General features: G+C 40.2%; 1 protein-coding gene and 1 pseudogene across 2 annotated transcripts in view; one reads left to right on the forward strand and one right to left on the reverse strand.

The window, feature by feature from the left end:
* CREB5 (cAMP responsive element binding protein 5) overlaps positions 1 to 19504 on the forward strand; it is a gene marked incomplete at its 5' end in the record, with an annotated part of 330757 nt that overhangs the window by 120468 nt on the left and 190785 nt on the right. The gene's annotated exons all lie outside the window — the stretch shown is intronic.
* LOC307057926 (small ribosomal subunit protein uS5-like) overlaps positions 11029 to 19504 on the reverse strand; it is a 56499-nt pseudogene continuing 48023 nt past the window's right edge. Inside the window, exon 4 of the transcript in view lies at positions 11029 to 11824. The product of the transcript in view is annotated as a small ribosomal subunit protein uS5-like (transcript). The remainder of the gene's footprint in view (positions 11825 to 19504) is intronic.

Genomic DNA, 19504 nt, shown 5'->3' on the forward strand with positions numbered 1-19504 from the left:
GTCCCTACTACAGGAAGCGGGGAATCAAAGACAAATTATAAAATTTTTATTTTGGTGCTCTTTTCCCTGGAACCCACTGCCTCTATACACACCCTTAATACCAAAGAAATATGACAAATTCTATTTCTCCTTTACATTGGCTTTAGGTATTGGAAAGAATCTATGTTTATGATGAGATCTGGGTTTATTTTCTGCCATCAGAGGCTCACATGGGTGAGAGATTGACCTTGAGATATGTCAGTGAAAGGATCATTTTAATGGCCATTGATCTTTTGAATATATGTTTAACAGAGTTTATAAACCCTTTTTTCCTCTATAGAACTAGATACTGTAAGACAAGACTGCCTACTAAGTAGTGCCTGATGTTGACTTACTATTCAGAAGAATTAAAACTTTTTTCATTTGCATATTCATTCTATTTTAGTGGTTTGATTAACCTTCTCTTTAGTGGTTTGATTAACCTTCTTATTGGTCAGATAATCTGTCTGATGAAGGAAGTATTGCTCTGTCTAGGGCAAGAATCCAGCATAATTTCTCACTAAATGATAAAATAATAAATATTAAATAAGTAATAAAATAATAAAATAGTCATGAGCACAGCCCTCTCTGTAATTCTTCTCAGTATACATCATCTTAGTTGTCTCCTGTTTTTACCTTAGTTTTTTTCATCTATTACAATACCATAGATTAAAATAATCTTATCATTGGAATCAAAATTGTTTCAGTTGAAGTAGAAAGGTTCTTAATGACAAACACTACTCTTAAATAAATCATTTTAACTAATTTATCCCTTTGCTTTATTTCAAAAAAAATTATGTAAGTTGATTTATTGCTTGCATTATACCCCAGAGCCCTGGAAGAATTAATATTTTCTCTTCCAATCATTATGTGACAGCAGCTTGAGGACAAATAGAACCCAGGAGCTGATGTTTACGTAAAGACTTAGGACACAGAACAATTTATGCCTTTTCTTATTTGAAAAAAAAGTTGAGTCACACAGGAAGGTCGTAGAGGACATCAGGAAACAGAATAGCCTAATAATTTTGATAATTAGGATTCTTCTGACACTGGGATGGCTTATATAGAGCGTATCAGGTCCATAGACAACTGTATGTCTCACACAACCAAAAATATCCTTGCTTGGTCCTAACAAGAAGAAAGTATTGGTGTTTGGTGTTAAGTGGTGGTAAGTGAAAACTTCTAATTTATAAACCCAGGAAAATTCTACTTTAGGTGAGAAGAATATCACTAGGTTCAGAAATAAGTAATCCATAATTGCTTTGTACTTTAGTATTTTCCCAAATTCTTCTAGATATTGTGAGACAACCCATCTCTTTCTTCTCTCTCTGATGTCATCATCAAGCATTTATCTTGCTTCTGTTTGGTGAAAGACCTAACCTTTAAGGCGTGTGTGGGAAAGAGTATGGAAAGGGTCTTCTTCTTTTCTACTTTTAGCCTTCAGGCTTGGAATCCCCTTGTTCCAAAAATATCTTCTTGGGGAAACCCAAACAATGTGCTAAAATTAATACCCCCAAAGGAAATGAACTGGAGTTGACCTTTGCAACTTCCCACTCCTTGTTTCCTGCTATTCTAGTGACTTTCTCAAAAATGGCACTTGTCCATCCCTGGTCTGGTTATCAGAGTTGAAGCTGATTTCCTGACCATGAGATGCAGGAGTGAGGGGCACAGGACTTTGAGCAAAATGGTAGGTTTGGCAAATCAAGATTAGAGATGACAGACACAAAAGAATGCATTCGTTATGATTCTGTTTCCATGAAATGCTAGAATAGGAAAAATGCCCTGTAGGAACAGAGAGCATGTCAGTGGTGGCCCAGGAGGGGACCGGCAGCAAAAGGACATGAGATAAATTTTTGGGTGACAAAACTGTCTTATTTCTTGATTATGTTGGTGGTAACACAGGTGTAGACACTTGCCAATACTCAATGACTTTCCACATGAAATGGATAAATTTTATCATACGTAATTTATATCTCAATAAAGTTGATTTTAAAAAATTGTGATTAGAATACAATTTGAAAGTCATTACTGCCATCTCCTTGCTTGTTCTTTAATCTTGTCTTCAGGACAGAGGAAATGACAGTATTTGGGGACAATATTTTGATAGCAAGCACCACTGTTTATGTTTTATAAGATTAAAATGTCCATGTAATTACCACTGAAAGATAATTTATCTCATGAAGCAGGATTGTTCTGCTTAATTTGAGACATTGACATTCTGTTCTTCAAATTATCCTATGCCTGCGGGTAGAAATATTCGTTTGACTTTAAAATATTTACCTATTAATTTCATTGTTGCCCTGCTAAGAGTGTGAATAATCACCCAACGAGTTACTCTCATGTCTTCTTGATTCGAATCACACAACTTTTATTTATTTATTTATTTTTGGCTGTGTTGGGTCTTCGTTTCTATGCGAGGGCTTTCTCTAGTTGTGGCGAGCGGGGGCCACTCTTCATCGCGGTGCGCAGGCCTCTCACTATTGCGGCCTCTCTTGTTGCGGAGCACAGGCTCCAGACGCGCAGGCTCAGTAGTTGTGGCTCACGGGCCTAGTTGCTCCGTGGCATGTGGGACCTTCCCGGACCAGGGATCGAACCCGTGTCCCCTGCATTGGCAGGCAGATTCTCAACCACTGCGCCACCAGGGAAGCCCTCAAATCACACACCTTTGTATGGCTTTCCTGGCAGATACCTTTGGTGTCCCTGCCCAGCTTTGGTATGAGAACAGCCACTCACCCTGGAAAAGAATCTTCAGCAAGCAGAAATGGCTCATATTCATTTGCCCTCTGCTTCTTGATTACAAAATGTTCCTAATCAGAACTGGCTCCTGTTAAGCCTTTGCAAACTTTGTTAGATGCAGCATGGCGTTTCCTTGTCTGTACATGCTTTTTTCTTTTTAATTGTCTCGGGAATACCATCTTACGTTACACATATAAGGTCGTCAGAAATAAATAAGAGATTTATCTGCTGACAAATATAATGATCCCTTTGAAAAACTAGATTTTGGTTGCTATAGTTAGGCTTTAGAGGCAAATATAAAAGTTGTGATTTTCCAGTTATTTTGCAGGACTCATTTCAAAGAGATTCTAGGTGAATGGCAGTCCTTTAACTAGTACTTAAAATGTGAACTTTGAAAAGATATACGTACCCCCGTATTCATTGCAGCACTATTTACAATAGCCAAGACATGGAAACAACCTAATTGTCCATCAACAGATGAATGGGTAAAGAAGATGTGGCATGTGTGTGTGTGTATATATATATATATATATATATATATACACACACACACAGTTGAGTTCTGAACAACATGGGTTTGAACTACATGGGTCCACTCATACACAGATTTTTTTTTGATAGTAAATACTACTGTACTACATGAACCACAGTTGGTTGAATCCACGGATGCAGAACCTTGGGTATGAAGGAACCATGGATACGGAGGGCCAACTAAAAGTTGTAGCAGATTTCCGACTGCATAGAGGGTCAATGCCCCCAACTCCCACGTTGTTTCAGAGTTGACTGTACCATGGAGTATTATTCAGCCATAACAAAGAAGGAGATCCTGGCTTTTGTAACAACATGGATAGACTTAAAACACTAACCCATAGATACAGAGAACGGACTGGTGGTGGCCAGAGGTGAGGGTAGGGGTTGGGGAGGGGAGGGGAGCACATGAGTGAAGGTGGTCAAAAAATACCCAAAATGTATATGTATTGGAGCTGGAGGATAAAACTACTCCAGAAATGTGTAAAAAGTGGGACCACAAGACTGAATGTAAGGGGAAATAGGGAGAAGAAAGAGAAGAAAAGAGAAGAAAGAAGAAAGAGAAGAGAAGAGAAGAAAGAAAGACATACATAGTATGTCCTCTGAGTGGGAGCGAAACAGTGTGTACATACATGTGCTGGGGGCATGTGAGACCTTCCAGGGGCTGGAAAGTGCAAATTCGTCTAGCACATTCGTTGCCAGGAGGACCCAATCCATAATAACAGGCTGCCTGCCATATGAGAAAATTGTACCATATTTCAACTGCTGCCTAATGGATCTGTAAAACCTTAAACCAGGTGGATCTCTGAGTTTTAATGAAGTACACAACTCTGTGTTAGTTATGGGACCAAACTCTGGAAGTATGATACATTGGAAGGGAAGTGGTTTTATGGCTTTCTTCTTTGTTAAAACGAAATGATAAAGACCACTGACTTACCCAAAGGAAGACCAGTGCCCATAGATTTTTTTTTTATCATGTGCATACTTGAAAAGATTTTCTCCTAACAAAATAAAAGAGGCAGACTTGGGATTTGGCTTGCTTTTAGAGCTCACAGCAGTACAGTTAAACTGAATTTCTCTTCCTCCCTCTGGCTTCCTTTGTTTTTCTCCAGACTTAGCGCTTTGAAACAAACACTGAACAGTGCGGGACATGGTATTTCCTGGGTAATGTCATTGACTGTGAGCTTTGTTTATTAAGCATGACATTAGGGCACTGAGAGATCTTATATGGCTTCCTCTTGTACCATACAGATCACACACACACACACACACACACACACACACACGCTCCTTTTTCCCTTCATTTTGGTTGTCTTTCCTCACTCTTTAGGAGAAAGCAGGGCAAGGAGTGTTTTCCCCCTTATGTGTGTTCACAAATTTCATACTTTTCCATTTTCTTTTCTCTTTTCTTTCAGTTTTGATTTTTTTAGTAGCGGAGGGGTGGGGGAGGTCGAGGAGTGTAGGTGGAAGGATAGGACTTTAGCAGTAAAATGCCAGAAAGACCCTTTTGGCAGTAACATAAGAAATTATGTTTTATTATGTTTTAAAACATGAATGGGGGGAGGGAAATGTTAAAGGGGAAATACTATGTAATTGAAGCTGCTAACTAGTCTATGGTCAGAGCCAGGCAGAATTTGGTTGGCAAGGGCGCTGCTCTAAGATGTCATTTGATATCAATCCCAGTCTCCCTGCCTCCCTGGCCCCTGTCTTTCCTCCTTCCCCACAGTACATAAGCAGGTTAAAATCCAGGATGTAAGGACTTGTATCACTGACCCTAAAACTGTTTTAGAAAATCAGATTCCATTGTTCACTCCTTCAGAAGTCATTACTGCTTTTCTTAAAACAGGTCTCTGAAATTCCTGAGGGCATGGGGCAACTTGATGGTTGACATGTGTTGATACATGAGTAATCTTTAGGTCAATAAAAGTTAATGATAGGGACTGGTTGGTTATATGTAAGTTTAAGTATTGCCTGGCTCAAATATGAGAAGAATAGGGTCTCTACATTTCTTCTTAAATCACCTTAATTTAAAAGAGAAGATTTTTTAATTATTGGCATAAAAATTGATCAGTTGTAATTATTCATCTGTGTTCATTCATAATCTATGACCTAATTGTATATCATGCTATCTCTGTGGTTATAATAGGAAAGTCAAATAACTCCTCCTGGAGCTTACCATTTAAAGCAAGATGTCAGAGGTGTAACCTTATTTTTAGTTATTTATTTTGTTAACGTCTTTATTGGAGTATAATTGCTTTACAATGGTATGTTAGTTTCTGCTGTATAACAAAGTGAATCAGCTGTACATATACATATATCCCCATATCTCCTCCCTCTTGCGTCTCCCTCCCACAGAGGTGTAACTTTAAATAGCCGTGCAGATACATCCTTCTACAAAGTTAGACCTGAGGTAGTTACGCAACCACGGTCAGCAGGAAGCAGTGATAATTTGAATTAGTACAGTAGTTCTTGAGTAGTGGGTCGTGTGTTTACCTTTTGAGAAATGTGTGCTTTTCTGACTCGTGCATTTTAGACATAGCTTTCTTTTAGGTCCTAGGTCTGTGGGACAGTTTGTCCTTTGCTTTGAAGCCATTTGTGCTGGACTGCCTATAGTTTCCATCTTGATGAATTTCTAGGCCCTGAGCTCACCTGCTCCTAGGCTCCTTAGCTCTGGGAGCACAGTTTTTGCAGAATTTGCTCTAGGATGGTGGTTGAGTCCAAAGTGCTTTTTCTATCCTTTACGTGGCATATGGGATGGGCTTATGCACCCAAAGAGCCTGGGTACTATTGTTACATTTGAGTGCCCATTTAGAATATTTGTTGAATGAGCGCAGTGTCTGGGAAGGATAGGAAATATTGAGCTATCCCTTAGCCTAATGAAAAAGGTAGTTTTTATTTTTATTTATTTGTTTTAAAAGGTAGTTTTTAAGTAGAATAATCCTCTTACGTGTATTTTGATTTTGATTTGATTTTGTCTTTAGGCTAGAGAGAGTTGTATGGCAGGATTTTTTCTTTCCTCCTGCCATGACTCTGTGCAATGAGCTGGTTTTCTCCTTTTGTTTCAGATCTGTCAGGGACCAAGGCCACCTGGTTGAGTTGGAAACACTAGGGTATGTGGTCTTCACTGGGTCTCCTGCAGTCGGCAGTAGCGGTGACTGAGTGGGAAGGCTTCATGCTCGTTGTGGTCAGAGCCCACAGCTTTTGAACCCAGCCTGGTGACTGGGCTCTGCCACCAGTGCCGGGGAGGGAGGTGGCATAGAGATGAGCTTGTGGGGTCAGAGGGGGCAGGAGGAAAAATCGGCTAATGGACCATCGATCACCCAAGGTTACCGTTGTGAGGGGGACCTTGGGGGGCCCGGAATCTGTGCCCTAGTGTCAGATAATGTTGATTCAAGGGGCCAAAGCTTAGTGTTGTTCTCAACCAAGAGTTGGAAGCTCTCCAAGGGCATCTTTGAGGGCCTTTGTCGTTTTCCTTTTCTTGAGCAGCTTCTCCCTCACCGGCCTCCCAAGCATTTCAACTCACGCCGTCAGGTCTTCAGTTCTGTCCTTTCAGGCGCTAGAGTCCATCTTTTCTGGTACATGTTTAAAGGCTGTAGCAGTGTCTACTGTTTATTCATCTTGGGCTTCTTTCTGTGTCCCACTCTGCCAGCTGGGTGAACAGGGGGAGCTGGCAGCAAGGGCAGGGGCCAGAGGGAAGGTGGTGAAAGGCGTGCTCAGAGGTATCTGGCTTTGGTTTTTCCAGAGTTTGATAGCATTCGGCTTAGTGACCACAATTCAATTATAAGCACCACACAGCCATCCTGAGTGACTATATTCTTGCCAAAAACTGCTGTGTAAAGGCGGCTGCATTTTTGTAATCCTTGCCTGATGGATTTTTAAGTATATTAACCACATACATTCACACAAAGGGGAAAATTTACTACCTAAACAGGGGGACCTAAATCCCCCAGGCTAAATAAACCCAAATGAAAACACAAGAACTGCATTTACAGGCCTCCCAAAGATAAGAATTCAACCTTTAAAAAGGTTCCTTCAAATGAAAAATGGATGGTAGAGCTGCTAATGGCCCAGTAACCTAGGAATGTAACTCTTCCCTAATGTGCAAGGCCCTTGGATCTGTTCCAGCTTCTTGGGATAGAGGATTTTCACCCCAGGCTTCTGCACAGGTCTGGGCTTAGAAGGTCCTGTTGTGGCCTTCAAGATTTTACAACCACCTTGGAGGACAGACCATCTTGGCAGTTTTTGTGTTGCCTCTATTTCGTGTGCATTTGCGTGTGCGTGTGTGTGTATGTGTAAAAGAGAGAGAGAGCTTCCTGTGTGTGTCAGTCTATGGGGAGAGAGGCAAGGCCCAAGGTAGGGGAGAGTGTGTATATCTCCAGCTTTTTCCAGTTAGAATTTGGTTGAGGTGGGAGACTGAAGGGAACTTAGTCTTCTGAAACAGTGGGAGATGTAAGTCTTAAGCTTAGAGGAAGAGTTAGGAAGCTAAGAAGTTACCTAGTAGAATCACTCCTGCATGTGTTTCTCTGCAGAAATAGGTTATCCATTAGGGCAAATGTGAGGCAGTAGATCTCGCCCAGCACGTTCTCAGACTTCTGATGGTATGGAGCGTCTCTGAATCTCGCTACCAGTAAATCCTGCCACTATATTAAGGACAACTCACAACATGCAGGTGAATTCATGTCTCCGTTGTAAATCATTTGAATATTATTTTTAAATAAATATGGTGGGTGGGGAAAGGGGTTAATTACAAAGGGGGTGAGGGAATTTTTTGAGGCGATGGAACTCTTCTATATCTTGGTTGTGGTAGTAGTTACGTGACTCTATGCATTTGTCAAATTTCATAGAACTGCAATATTAAAAATAGTGAATGTTACCATCTGTAAATTGTAATTCAACAAACCTGACCTCCCTAAAATTACAAATGAATAAATAAATAATGAATGAATGAATATTTCTTTCACTTGTCTCCTTGCTGCTTTGCCAGCCAACCAGCCCTTTAGACGATGCCTCCTTTTCAAAGGAAGGACACCACGTGGTCAGCTCCAGCCTAAGAGCTCATGATGTCAGTAAAGCTGTTCCAGACAAACCAAAGATGGTGTGCATTTCCTTCTGGGGCAGATGACCTAATCCTCCAGGTAGCAATGCCCTTGTATGGTTAGCACAGGTAGGGAAATACTTAGCTTCATGCTGACTCACCAGGTAAAGAATCATCTCTCTGAATGAGTCAGAATCACAAATGTGTTCTGTACAGTCTCATGTGTCCTGCATTGTGAAAGACTCAAAGCACCAATGAGGGCAGACGCTTGTAGGTCTCACTGGCCCTATATGGATAACAGCCGCAATCTGCAGCTCCCCCATTTCCTGGCATGGTCCTGTTGAATTCAAGCCCTCTAGCTCAGTCAATCACATACCCAGTTAGGTACAGGAGAAACTTATTTAAATATATGCTCTACTAATGTTGTTTATTCAGTTCTAGGTAAGCCTAATAATTGTAGAATAAAATGTTTCAATGTTAAGTATATTTCTGGACGTATTTCTGGAAAGGAGGTGTGTGTGTGTGTGTGTGTGTGTGTGTGTGTGTGTAAGGATCCAGAGTTAAAATAGGTTTGGGTAATGTAAAATACCACAGAAAGTAGGGGTTTCCAAGGAAAACATGGGGAAACGCTGTAGGAGAATCTAATGTATGCTATAGCTTTTAAAAGGAAACATTAATAGTGAAACATGCCCTCAAAGGGCAAGTCAAGTAATAAATGTCGTGTCAGAAATTACCTGTCAGTAGGATTATGTTAAATAATGTTGAATTGTTATTAGTTGGAAGGGAAAGAGGAGAGTAACTTTCTCAAAAGTGTTCAAAGAGTGTCATGTTTCACACAGAAATCCCATTATTGTTTAACAGGACTTTTGTGCTTAACCCCTCTCCAAGATGTATTGAAAATTTTGACCATTTTAGTTCATTCTCCAAATGCAGTCATTAAGGAAAAGAAGCCAAAGTTTCTATGCAGGAATTTGGAATTACCCAGAGGACTAGTGTATCTGATTAGACATCCATTGTAGAGTGTCCTGATTGATAAATGTATGCCTGCTTGCTGGAACCACAAAGAAAAATATCTTCACTTCTTTGCCTCAGCAAAGCAGTAGTGAAATAGTGGGGGCCTCACCATTTCAACATTTTGAGCATTTTGCTTGTTTTGGCCAAATAACTAAAAATATATTTTCCACTTGAAGAAAGTCTCATTGCAAATGTGTGAATTTTTAAGGTTCACTGCAATATATTTGGTCTGAAACTGAGTCCACTCATTGAGCCAGGGCCCAGAACCCCACCCTAGATTCAAAGAAGATGGGGACTACCGGGAACAGAGCGGGAAACACAGCTGAGGCTTACATGTGAGCTAACACATTGTCATAGGGCTTTTTACAAGGGCTGCTTATGACTCATAGGTGTCAAATCATCAAGCCATTACTCCTAGAATAAAAGATCACTTCAACTTTATGTGAACGGAATGAAGGGTAATTGCTCCATTGGATTTGGGTTTTTGAAGGACAAAGTTAGAGGTAAGCTTTGGGATCCCTCCAGGTACTTTGATTTGACCCCTTAATTACTGATCATTACCTACCTTGGGTCCCTTTTGGAAACTGTCATATTTGATGACATATTTGACTTCATGACATTCAGACAAGATCTTGCCAGTGAGTGACTGCCTGACTGCATTAGGCATTTGTGGAAATCTTTATTTCTTCAGGTCAGCAAATCTCAATATTTGTAAATTACCCCCAGCAGTAATTTACAAATGGTCTTGGAGTGGTTTAGAGTCATAGATAAACTTTCCAATGTGCAAGCCACTGCATCCTTTGGGGGCAACTTAGAATCCGGGGAGGCTTCTTGCCAGCCTGGAGCATTCTGATCTGCTTCAGGAATGCTGTCTTGAGGGTGAATACCCTGGCATTTCAAAGCTTGTTCAGATGGCAGTCATTTGTGCTAGCCATTTGGGATTTAATCTTGCAGTTATGGAAAGATCTTTTAATTACATTGCAAAATATATAATTTCATAATGTCCTGTTATGATTAGTTACAACATACAGAGGCTAGGCTGCTGCTGTAACTCTTGGTGAGACCAAGACCAGGTCAGTGAGACCATGCCTTTTTCATGAGATACCACCCTCACCACCAGCAGGTTTCCCGTCCTGATCTAGTCTTGCTTCAATCGAAAAGGGTTGGACACCCTTGTTATCACTTCCGAGAGATTCCTCATGCTCCAGTCATAATGAGGGACACCTGCATTTCCAAAAGCTTCTTACCTTCATGTGAAATCCCTTCCTGGCTTTTAACATTTTTTCAAACAATTAAGCAAAACTATCTTATGTTATAATTGTGAACAAAACTTCTTAAATATTTTAATTATAGAAATTTCAAATATTATGTAAGTACAAAGATCAGGATAATGACCCAACATGAACCTACCACCCAACTTAAACAATTATCAGCTCACAACTGGTCATGTTTCATCGGTGTCTCTACCCACTTCCAGCTTCTCCCAAGGTTATTTGAAGCATATCCCAGATATCATAGCATTTTATTCATAAGTATTTCAGCATGTAAGTATGAAAGATAAGTATTCTTTAAAGAAAAGTAACCATGATACCATATTTTCACCTAAGAAGTTACCCATAGTTTCTTAATATTTTAAAATATCCTTCAAATTTCTTTGTTTGTTTCATAGGATTTTTGCCTTTTATTTTTTAAATTAATTAATTCACTTTATATTTCTTATATAAAAATGCTACAGTGGTGGCCATAGATGGAGCCTGGGCTCTCTACAGGGAGACTCTGGTGTGAGTCTGTAGGAGATGTCTCTGGATTCCTGATAGGGAGACTTGGTGAACATGGTCTCTTTTCAGAGGTCAGGGTGAGAGAGCTGTAAGTCTTGGAGATGGCATCATAGTTGCCCAGGTTGGCAGTGCAGCCCCTGGCCGAGGTGTGACAGTCATCCATACTGGCCATCAGCAGCAACTTCTTGAGTGCAGAGGCCAAGATGATGCCAGTGCCTCTGGGGGTAGGAAGAGGCACTCAGCATGGAGGCTGGTGCCTTGCAGGGACAGCGTGGGACCTGCCTGTCTTCTTCTCCCAGTAGCATTGCCACACGGGGACTATGGAGAGCTTGACCAGGATGATGGCCCCTAGGATGGCCCTGGCAACCTCCTTGGAGCACTTAATACTCAGACCGACATGGCCATTGTAGTCCCAGATGGCAACAGAACCTGGTCCACTGGCTAGCGTAGGTCTGCTTTTGCATGGACATAATCTTCAAAACCTCATCCTTGAGGCACATCCCCAGGAGAAAGTCAGTGATTCCAGATTCCTTGATGGGAAAGGAGAAGAGAGAAATCTCCTCCAGGGATTTGGTCTCCCTGTCCTTGATCAGGTGGCCCAGCTTGGCCTTGCTTCCTTGAACTCTGTGATGTGGGCTGGGCTGCTGCTGCAGCCAGGAGTACCCCAGGAGTACGGGTATACCTCTGCCATTTGGTGCTTTCCCAGATAAGTGCCCTTTATTTTAATCGGGACTGAAATAAGGCCTGTACATTAAAATTGGTTGACATGTCTTCTTACACGCTTTTAAATCACAGATCTGTTCCCCCCCTTTTTTTGTTTTGCCTTGAAATTTATTTGTTGAAGAGTTTGTAGAGTTTTGTACAAAGTGAATATTGTTGATTCCATTTTCATGGTGTCAGTTTAACAAGTTCCTTTGTTTCTTGTATTTCTCATAAATTGGTAATTCGGGCTTTCTAGACTTCATTTAACATCAAGTTCAATTTTTTGGCAAGAGTACTTCATAGACAATGTGGGATACTTCTGTCAGGAGGCACCAAAATCTGCTCGTCTCTCTTTGGGATGCTGGCAGTCATTGACAATCCTCACCTAGATCCATTTCATCTTTGGGGATTGCAAAATGGTGAAGTATATTTCTGTCATTCCTTCTTCACTTATTAGCTGGAATACTTCTGTATTCCAGACTATGTGACTACCTGGAAGTCCAGTTCAAAACTTCCTACAGTCTGTGGCTCATTTATTTTAATGTCAGAGAGATGTCCTTTTACCCAGTAAGTACCCAGAAACAACCCTTCACCAGTAAAAGACTGTAACATGCAGCAGGAAAAACCAAGCCAGGACCTCAGGAGTCGTGGCTCTACCTCTGAGATCTGTATGATGTTGGACAAGCTATGTAATTTCTTAGAGCTGGCAGGCTCCAGGCCCCTACCTACACTTCAACCAGAGAAGCAGTTTTTTCTTAATTTCATTTGAACAAATCAAGCCATGACTTTTTTTTAAAAAAATTATTTTATTGAAGTATAGTTGATTTACAATGTCATGTTAATTTCTACTGTACAACAAAGTGATTCAGATATATATATATATTATTTTTCATATTCTTTTCCATTATGGTTTATCACAGGATATTGAATGTAGTTCCCTGTGCTATACAGTAGGACATTGTTGTTTATCCATTCTACATATAATAGTCTGCATCTACTAACCCCAAATTCCCAGTCCATCCCTCCTCTAACCCCCCTTCCCTTTGGCAACCACAAGTTTGTTCTCTATGTCTATGAGTCTGTTTCTGTTTCATAGAAAAGTTCATTAGTGAGGCCATGGCTTTTAAAAATCGTATATAGTCTATCGCTAAGGTCTCTTTCAGCTAAGACATTTTATGATTTTCATTTAGGATAAAAAATATATAAGTCCCCATCAGGATATTTAGGATCCAGTGACCATGAAGAGCTAAGTGTTATTTCTAAGAATGTGTTATTTCATTTATTCATCCATCAGTTCGGTAGTTCATTTATATTTTTATTCTTTAAACAAAGATTTATGCTATCTAAGTCGCTATAAAGTCTAAAGCTTGGGAGTGGGCATTGTGGGCAATAACCTTTAGGGGATCTCCTGGGGGTACCATTCTTGAAGCCTCAGCCTGAAGTTCAGAGAGTTGAGGAAAGGATGCTGGAATTCTTGGAAGTCTTTAGTGACATCATCCATCAGAATGATTCCATGTACTTGAGAACTGTATTTGGAATTTTACCCATGGAAAGCCTCCACAGGGGAGCCAGTGTAGGGGATGCTTAACAATATCCCTGAGAGGGAAAAGCAATTCAAAAGAACATCTGAAGAACTCTCGTTAATTGTTTACATGACAAAGTTAATCTCAAATTGTACAGGAAAAATACAATAACCGATCCTACTTTGAAACTCCCTGTCCACCTGTCCCTCAGTTCTCTGTGCAGAGAACTCTCATCCATACAACTAATGAGTGAGTACAGGTTAGAAGCACAAAATCTAGTTTTAGCACAGTCCCAGGTTCCAAATAGGAAATGTGGACTCTGCTTTCTCATTAGCGCGCCTGAAATTCCTCTCTAGGTACGTGTATTCAGAGTGGCTCAAGTCAAGGGGGTGAGTAGAAGGAGGAAAGCAGAAAACACAATTCCGAAATCCACCATTGGAATCACGCTGGCTTGTGACAGAAGGAGCACAAAAATAAAGTCGACAGTTCTCACCTCTGAAACTAGGAGCAAATGGGGGCTTCCCTTCATCACAATTTCACTCAGTACTTAGTCACAGAAGGGGCTGCTGCACCCCTGGCACTTAATTTAATAATGGGAGCAGTTCCTGGCAGGAGATGTTATGAAACAACCTTAAGCATAAGAGGGGGAAACAAGAGCAGTGCTTCATTTAACAAATTCGGAGCCTTTCTTGGAGGCCATGAAGTTCTCAGTTCAAGTTAAGTATTGTCAACAAATATTTATTTATTCACTTGATGAATATTTATTGAGTGGCTCTTTTGAGCAGCATGTGGTGTAGGTGTCACCCTGACACAGAGATGACAAGAGGCAGTCCCTTATAAGCAAAAGGCAGAGACAGTTTGCACAACTCATTATGAAACTAGGCAAATTTTGATAGCTCTGCATGAAAGGGGTCCAAATGAAAGTTTTATGAGGACACGGTAGGAAGAAGTTAGTTCTAGGTGGAGATTGAGAGGCAGCCTAGTAAAGGAGATGGCATTGAAACTGTACTTGGAAAACTGGGTAGAACTCCACTAGGAGAAGCCTGCAGGCATTCAGGATGGAACATCCACAGTGAACCAGGAAAGGGCGTGGGGAACAGCTGTCCCCACTTGGCATCCATGTCTTCCTAAAGACATTAGAGCTTGGAGTCTGTGTGTATGCCGCTGGGTGAGAGCGTGATGCTGTAGGAAAAGGAGGAGATTTTTTTAATGTTTCCTTCATTTGTATCAACTGCACTCCTACCGATCTTGTGAGAAATCACTTGTCATCTCAAACTCTGAAAAAATTCATTTCATTCTGTTTTTTTTTACCCTGCATCAACACATCTGCTTCTCTGTCAGATGCAACTCTGATTTCAGAACTGGTGAAAGGACTCTAGGCTCCCCTGAGTAGCCACCCACATTTAGCCGTTGTCCCACTTTTCAAGGCTCCAGGCGGCCTGTGGCTTTGCCCAGGTAATCCTGCAGGACCGGTAGGACTCTCAGATTCTAGATCTATACACAGATACAGCCACACGCAGCTGGGCCAGGCCTCCCATCCCAGTGAGCACAATCTCCATGAGCCTCCCCTGAGACGTGGAGACTCACCAAGCCTTGGGTAAACACCCCCCCTTGCTAGACACTAACTTCAACCATTTGATTCCTGCCTAACAAGCTACCAATGGGGTTAGGCTAGGGATCATAATATAAATCACTTTCTTTCTCAGTTTGAGGAGAAAGGGTAAATTCCTCACAATAGGAAGGCAGGTATAATTCAGACATTGCAGCTTTCTCTTCAGCACAACAGCAGTTATTCTCTAGATGCACAGAGCATTTTATGATTTATAAGGAACTTTCAAAGACTTAATATAATTTGATTCTTGTTACAGGTTTGTCATTATTCCCACTTGATATATAAAGAAATTGAAAGGCTCATTCATTAAGATAATAAAAATAATGGCTCTCATCAGGCACATTGCCAAGTCTTGTCCTAAGTACTTTACATTTAACTCATGGAAGCCCCTAAATTGTCCTGCAAGGTAGATGGTTGTTGACCTCATTTTGCTGCCAAAGGAAACAGGCACAGAGGGGTTATATAACTTGCTCGAAGGACCACAGCTAGTAAGTGGGAGAGGTGGGATTTGATCTCAGCCAGCGTGGCTCCAAGGTTGCACTAGGTGGCCCATAGCCTGGTTCTGGAAGAGAATGGTTATCCAAATCTACCACTCACCTAGCCAAGAGGATTCCTGGATATCCCAGGGAATGCTCCCCAACGGCACATGTTTCTTCTGGACAAATGCCTTCTCTCTCTTTGGCCTACTCTAACTTGGGTAGATTTTGAGAGAGCTATTAAGGAGAAAATTGTTTGGTGCCTGCTTATTTTTCCCTGTCATTCGACATTGAGATAGACACCATCCTTTTCAGTAAGGAAACCACACATCTAAACCTGCCCCTGTTTCTCCAGGATGACAATGTAGAAGACCTTGGGAACGAGAAGGTGTTTCCATGTTTTGTGGGGAACAGAGGCTCATAGGGAAACAGCACTGGACACAGCACTAGAAAACCTGGATTGTGGTCATGGGCTAAAGCTGTGACCTTGGGCTAGTGGTTGTACCTCTCTGAGCCTCAGCTGTATCAAATAGTAACTCTTTTTGCCTGTCTCATGTTAAAAAAAGATGACAAAATTACTGTGAAACTGTAGCATACCATACAAATGTAGTGTGTTACTATTGTCCTTTACAGTTTCCAGCCAGTATTTTTCTCCTCAAAGCATATCCTTGTACTTCAATGCAAGACTTTTTAAAAAAGGAGATTTGCAAACAGTTTGTAAGCTTCTGCATAATTTAGGCATTATTATAATAAAATGGACTTGATTTAGTGAAGATTTTCAAAACAGTAACTTTTAAGATGGTACAGTAATTCATCCCGTATGGTTTGAACCACGGATATATTTAATCTATATAGATAAGAGAAACAACTTTTGCAATCTTCTCATAGATTCTTCTAGAAAATTCAGAATAAGTCAAACTTTTAAGATTTGAAAAGATTTTAGATTTGAAAAGATTTACTTTCAAGGAAATTAAATCTTGACAAATGGAAACAATATCCTGAGGTAGTGAAGAGTGTGTGGGCTTCAGAGAAAAGCAGAACTTATCTGTAATCAGAAGAGTTGGGCTTGAGTGCTGGTTCCACCACTTACTGTCCTGAGACCTTAGGCAGATTATTGAGCTGCTCTTGGCCTCACTTCCTCACCTGAAAAAATGGGTACATAATTATAATTAACTATATAGGTGTTTATGAGGATTAAACGAAATGATGCAAGTGAGCATTTAGCATAGTAAATGCTCAAAAATTGTTAGCTTTTTCTAAAAAAAATTGCATATTATAGAATTCCCTTCTTTCAGCCTGAATACACCATATTTTCTTTATCCATTTATCTGTCTGATGGACATTTAGGTTGCTTCCACATCATGGGTATTGCTAACAATACTGCAGTGTACATGGAGTGCTAAAATCTCTTTGAAATTTTGATTTCCATTCATTTGAATAAATACTCAGCAGTGGGATTCCAGGATCATATGGTAGTTCTTTTTTTTTTTTTTTTTTCTTTGAACTTCTGTACTGTTTTCTTTTTAACATCTTTATTAGAGTATAATTGCTTCACAATGATGTGTTAGTTTCTGCTTCATAACAAAGTGAATCAGCTATACATATGCATAATCCCCATATCTCCTCCCTCTTGCATCTCCCTCCCATCCTCCCTATCCCACCCTTCTAGGAGGTCACAAAGCACTGAGCTCATCTCCCTGTGCTAGGCGGCTGCTTCCCACTAGCTATCTATTTTACATTTGGTAGTGTATATATGTCCATACCATTCTCTCACTTCATCCCAGCTTACCCTTCCCCCTCCCCGTGTCCTCAAGTCCATTCTCTACATCGACATCTTTATTCCTGTCCTGCCCCTATGTTCTTCTGAACCAATTCCTTTTTTTTAGATTCCATATATATGTGTTAGCATACGATATTTGTTTTTCTCTTTCTGACTTACCTCACTCTGTATAACAGACTCTAGGTCCATCCACCTCACTACAAATAACTCAATTTAATTTCTTTTTATGACTGAGTAATATTCCATTGTATATATGTGCCACATCTTCTTTATCCATTCATCTGTCGATGGACACTTAGGTTGCGTCCATGTCCTGGCTACTGTAAATAGAGCTGAAAGGAACACTGTGGTACATGACTCTTTTTGAATTATGGTTTTCTCAGGGTATATGCCCAGTAGTGGGATTTCTGGGTCATATAGGAGTTCCATTTTTAGTTTTTTAAGGAGCCTCCATATTGTTCTCCATAGTGGCTGTATCAGTTTACATTCCCACCAACAGTGCAAGAGGGTTCCCTTTTCTCCACACCCTCTCCAGCATTTATTGTTTGTAGATTTTTTGATGATGGCCATTCTGACCGATGTGAGGTGATACCTCATTGTAGTTTTGATTTGCATTTCTCTAATGATTAGTGATGTTGAGCATCCTTTCATGTTTTTGTTGGCAATCTGTATATCTTCTTTGGAGAAATGTCTATTTAGATCTTCTGCCCATTTTGGGATTGGGTTGTTTGTTTTTTTGCTATTGAGCTGCATGAGCTGCTTGTAAATTTTGAAGATTAATCCTTTGTCAGTTGCTTCATTTGCAAATATTTTCTCCCATTCTGAGGGCTGTATTTTCATCTTGTTTATGGTTTCCTTTGCTGTGCAAAAGCTTTTAAGTTTCATTAGGTCCCATTTGTTTATTTTCGTTTTTAATTCCATTTCTTTAGGAGGTGGGTCAAAAAGGATCTTGCTGTGATTTATGTCATAGAGTGTTCTGCCTATGTTTTCCTCTAAGAGTTTTATAGTGTCTGGCCTTACATTTAGGTCTTTAATCCATTTTGAGTTTATTTTTGTGTATGGTGTTAGGAAATGTTCTAATTTCATTCTTTCACATGTAGCTGTCCAGTTTTCCCAGCACCACTTATTGAAGAGGCTGTCTTTTCTCCATTGTATATTCTTGCCTCCTTTATCAAAAATAAGTTGACGATCTGTGCGTGGGTTTATCTCTGGGCTTTCTGTCCTGTTCCATTGATCTATATTTCTGTTTTTGTGCCAGTACCATACTGTCTTGATTACTGTAGCTTTGTAGTATAGTCTGAAGTCAGGGAGCCTGATTCCTCCAGCTCCGTTTTTCTTTCTCAAGATTGCTTGGCTATTCGGGGTCTTTTGTGTTTCCATACAAATTGTGAAATTTTTTGTTCCAGTTCTGTGAAAAATGCCGTTGGTAGTTTGATAGGGATTGCATTGAATCTGTAGATTGCTTTGGGTAGTACAGTCATTTTCACAATGTTGATTCTTCCAATCCAAGAACATGTTATATCTCTCCAACTGTTTGTATCATCTTTAATTTCTTTCATCAGTGTCTTAGAGTTTTCTGCATACAGGTCTTTTATCTCCTTAGGTAGGTTTATTCCTAGGTATTTTATTTATTAATTTTTTTGTTACAATGGTAAATGGGAGTGTTTCCTTAATTTCTCTTACAGATTTTTCATCATTAGTGTATAGGAATGCAAGAGATTTCTGTGCATTAATTTTGTATCCTGCTATTTTACCAATTCATTGATTAGCTCCACTAGTTTTCTAGTAGCATCTTTAGGATTCTCTATGTGTAGTATCATGTCATCTGCAAACAGTGACAGCTTTACTTCTTCTTTTCTGATTTGGATTCCTTTTATTTCTTTTTCTTCTCTGATTGCTGTGGCTAAAACTTCCAAAACTCTGTTGAATAATAGTGGTGAGAGTGGACAACCTTGTCTTGTTCCTGATCTTAGAGGAAATGGTTTCAGTTTTTCACCACTGAGAGTGATGTTGGCTGTAGGTTTGTCATATATGGCCTTTATTATGTTGAGGTAAGTGGAACTTCTGTACTGTTTTCTATCAAGTTGCACCATTCTATATTCCCACCAACAATGTGCAGGGTTTCCAACTTCTCCACAGCCGTGCCAACACTTGTCTTTGGTTTTTTTGATAATAGCTGCCATGACAGGTGTGAGGTGTTAATCTCATTGTGGTTCTGATTTGCATTTCCCTGATGATTAATGAGTGACATTGAGCATTTTTTCACATATATGTTGGCCGAGAAGTTATTATGTTAAGTGAA

Source organism: Hyperoodon ampullatus (genome assembly GCF_949752795.1).
Source record: "Hyperoodon ampullatus genome assembly, chromosome: 9".
NCBI classification, from domain to species: domain Eukaryota; kingdom Metazoa; phylum Chordata; class Mammalia; order Artiodactyla; family Ziphiidae; genus Hyperoodon; species Hyperoodon ampullatus.